Source organism: Furipterus horrens, unplaced genomic scaffold (assembly GCF_987537825.1).
Source record: "Furipterus horrens unplaced genomic scaffold, mFurHor1.1.pri manual_scaffold_8, whole genome shotgun sequence".
Classification (NCBI taxonomy): domain Eukaryota; kingdom Metazoa; phylum Chordata; class Mammalia; order Chiroptera; family Furipteridae; genus Furipterus; species Furipterus horrens.
The window spans coordinates 34503334-34507752 of record NW_028327178.1 but is presented as its reverse complement, the minus strand read 5'-3'; the positions used below and the strand labels follow the sequence as shown (position 1 = coordinate 34507752).

Sequence of the window (4419 nt, the reverse complement as noted above, 5' to 3'; positions counted from 1 at the left end):
AAAGGGGTTTATTTTTGTTAGTTTAAATAAAAATGAATTTTCCAGAAGAGCATAAGCAGGTGATTTACCACAGGAGTTAAAGAAAAGTAAAACATAACTCTATTTTAATGAAAAAGTTGTATTCCAAGAAATAAAACATGTTTTCTCTAAAAATACATACCTAGTAATTCATAATAGAGATATAAAAGGCTCCTAAACTTACTCTTTAAGAAAATTTGAATGTCAGTAACCAAACCAACATTTCCTTTAGAAGGCTATGTGTGTCTGCACATATATACATATAAAACATTCATTGTTTTTAGCCAACTAAACCAGTTATATTGGTCAAGTTACCTGGCAGTTATTGGTGTGATAGAAACTGATGTCCCATCATTTTGAGGGCAGCTTAAAAACAAAAAACAAAAAACAAACAAAAAAAACTTTAGCTCTTTCCATGCCTCGTGCAGCTGCGGCTCATGATCCCAAGAAGCATCTGAAGCATGTAACAGCTTCAAAGCATTGGATGCTGATAAACTGCCTGATGAATTCATTTCTTGGCCATCTACCAGTGCCCAAAGCTGAGAGAATGTCTCCTCTCATCATTTTCTTAAGGAATGGACTTCAGTATGCCTTAACAGATGAAGTAGAGAAGATCTGCATGCAGCAGTTTGTTAAGATTGATGGCAAGGTCTGAACCAATATAACCTGCCCTGCTGGTTTTATGGATGTGATCAGCATTGACAAGACCGGAGAGAATTTCCATCTGATCTTTGACACCAAAAGTCGCTTTCCTGTTCATTGTATTACACCCGAGGAGGCCAAGCACAAACTGTGTAAAGTGAGGAAGATCTTTGTGGACACAAAAGGAACCCCTCATCTGGTGACCCACGATGCTCACACCATCTGCTACCCTGATAGCCTCAGCAAGGTGAGCGACACCATTCAGATTGATTTGGAGATAGGCAAGGTTACTGATTTCATCACATTTAACCCTGGCAACCTGTGTATCATGACTGGAGGTGCTAACCTGGGAAGAACTGGCATGATAAAGAACAGAGAGAGACACCCTGGTTCTTTTGACACAGTTCATGTGAAAGATGCCTATGGCAATAACTTTGCCACCCAGCTAGCTCTCCAACATCTTTGTTTTTGGCAAAGGCAACAAACCATGGATTTCTCTTTCTGGAGGAAAAGGGATCCATTTCATCATTGCTGAAGAGAGAGATAAGAGACTGGAGGTCAAGCAAACCAGTGAGCGAACAGAGCCCTAGGTGATGTGATTGGAAGTCTTTGTACATAAAGATAATACAGCATGAAAAAAGGAAAGAAAAACTTTATTGCTATAACTGACACATAAAAATAACCTTCTTTTCTGTTTGTTATATAAAACAATGTTTTTCTATGGAAGAACATGCTTACATAAAATTTTTATTAATGATAAAAGGCAGTGACAAAAGTCATAATGAAGCCTTGGAATCAAAATACTTGAATTCTGTCTCATTCAAACCCCAAATATGTGATTTTGTTCTATTTACAAGGTCTCTTAGTTTTCTTATCTATTTAAAGGAGAGTATTTTTGAACTATTTATTTAACAAGGTTGTTATAAAGATTGAATAAGATAATGTAGTTGAAAGCATTAGAAAAATATACTTTATAATACTTTTAAAACATTTGAGGTTTTATCAATATTGCTAACATCTAGATCATATCATTAAATACTCATTATTGTTATTAGTCAGAAAAAAATTTATTCACTTTCTGTTCTTATAAAAGAAAGATATTTTAATTACAGTTATCTTCATCCTATATTACATTTTGTGTTGTTCAGTGTTTTAGTTCTATCTTATTTTATCCCCAGATTTCATATTGTTATTTCTTTAGTCAAACTGATTTAAATTAACCTAAAGTTTAGCAAATGGTTTGATCAAGAATTCATTTTATGTCTCTACCCTTCCCTAGAAAATCTTATTTCCTTTTGTTTCATATACTGCCTGAGGTTCATATAGAGCAGAGGTTCTCTAATTGGAACAGCATCAGATCACCTGGAAATCTTGATAAAACACAACTTACAACCCACCACAAAGTTTCTGATTCATAGATTGGGTGTGGGACCTGAATATTTACATTTCTCACATATGCCCATGTACTGCTGTTGCTTCTGGTGACCACACTTTAAGAATCACTAGAAGATTCTTGGATGAGAGTATGTCATAAATTCTGTTTTGCTTGTCTGAGAAATGTCTTCATTTGACCTTTTTCTTCAAGGATCATTTGAATGGGTACATTAAAATCCTGTCTAGGTTGACAGAGCTTTTTTCTCACTCTCAGTATTGGAAAATATTGTTCCACATCCATAGGTACTGTTGAAAAGCCTAACATCAATTTGACTTGTTTTTTGTGGGTAAACTTTACTTTTTTTCCCCTCTGTGGTTGATTTTAAGATCTTCTTCTTCTGCTTCTTTTTTTTTTTTTTTTTTTTGTTAATTTGCAATTTTCCTAGTGAGATTCTTTCTCTTCCTCCACTCCCCTCTCTTTTTCCTTCCCTCCTTCCCTTTCTTCATTCCTTCAGTGTGGTTTCCTTAATCTGTGGGTTCATATCTTTCATTCAGTCTGGAATATTCTTTGCTATTATCTTTCTAAATATTGTTTCACCCCTGTTTTTTTATGTTTTTATTCTCACTAATCAAAGAGATATTTTCTATCTCTTTGTCTTACTGGGTAACATTTTTCAAACCTATCTTCTAGTTTCTTGTACTTCAAAGTGTAAATATCACCTGAGAGCTTATTGGATCCCACTCCAACCATTTTGTGTCTTTTGAGATTGTGATATGGGAGTTTGGGGGGTAGAGGGAGGGTCAGCAGGAAGGCTGTTGAGAAATATTGCAGCTTCAGCTACTGCCTTCTGGCAACACAAACCAAAGAAGGAGCCCAGCCGCCAGGGCTCCCTCATTTGACACATTGTCATCACTGCTTCTTGGTGCTGCGTGGTCCTGGTGGAAAGAGGAGCGGGTTCTGGAAACCCGGTACCACCAGTGAAGTGATTCTCTTCCCTGCAGGGGCCTAAATTTGGGAACTTTCGGGAACCTCTCCTGTGCATGGCCCTCCCTGCTCAAGAATTTGGGCCTCTGGCGCGTGGGGAGGAGCCCTGGGGGAGTGTTCAGCCAGCGGCGCAGTATGTTAGGAACAGGCTGCTGGAGGTGAGTGCACGCAGGGCTTCGGTTTGATCTGCTTTGGCATCTGGCATCACTGCCTCCTGTTTCTGGTGGGGAGCACGGCTCCTTTGTCCTCACTGCCTCTGATGGAGAAGGCAAGGCACTCCCAGTCCTGCCAGGGCTGTGCTGGGTTCTGCCCTGATTGAGACTGAGGCCTAAGGTCCGTGACTAGCTCTGAAAACCACGTATGTATCAGGGCCCCATCTCCCCCTTTTTATTTTATGCTAATTACTAACATCCTTGTAATAGAAATAAAGTTTGTATTTGGAAAAAAGTACAAACAATCTTTTGGATCCCACTCCAGACCTTCAGAATCAGAATCTGCATTTTAACAAGCTCTCTAGGTGATTGCCATGTACAGTGATAGTTGAGAAGTATGATTCTTCCTTCAGGTTTGTCTAATACGCTGTTTAACTTATTTATTAATATTATTATTGTCATGATTATATTGCTTAACTTTTAGACTTCTTTTGGTTCTTTTTCAAACTTTCTTGATTATATGTACAATCTCCTTTTGCTTTGACTTTTTTATTCTCTTTTCATTTTTATACTTTTTTAAAAATTATAGTTTCTGTGTAATTATTCTAGCATCTAAAGGCTTTGGGGTCCACAATGGCTCATTTCCTTGTGTTTTCAATGACTTTGGACTATGAATTTGTATTTGACTGATATGACTGTTGATTTGGAGGACACTAGGCTGATAAATTGCTCTTCCATTGCGACTTTGGGATCTGCCAAGTGCCCTCAGGCATGACAATTAAAGTACAATTGAAATTACTTTCTTGTCTTGAGATTTATTTTATAACACCAAAAGAGAGTTTTTTAATCTTCAAACTTGTGTGAGGAGCTCATGCCTGATTGTATATCCTTTGGGACAGACAAATATTTTTGTCATTTTCTTTTGCCAGGAGGCAAGTTTTTTCTAACCAGCCCATCACTGAAGATGTGGCCTTTTGAGGGTCTTAGCTTTGTGCAACATATCATTTCTAACTCCCTGCCTTGCAAAGATCCAAAACCTCATCTCCTGGTCTCAACAGCTGACAATGCAAATAGCTTTAGGTTCCGCCTATAGATAGATATGATAAGGGCATCTGTAACTTTGCTTGTCATTTGGCCTTTAGCTCATTCAGGTTTTGTCTTGGGATTGATCTTAATTTCTCCTAAGTTCAACATCCAGGGGGAAAAGAGGAGAGGAAGAAGTAAGAGGCAGAGGGAGAAAGAAGAAAG

General features: G+C 37.9%; 1 pseudogene; it reads left to right on the top strand.

The window, feature by feature from the left end:
• The first annotated feature begins 433 nt into the window (after window positions 1–433).
• On the top strand, window positions 434–1250 carry LOC150002716 (small ribosomal subunit protein eS4, X isoform-like; annotated as a pseudogene).
• Window positions 1251–4419: the final 3169 nt, after the last annotated feature.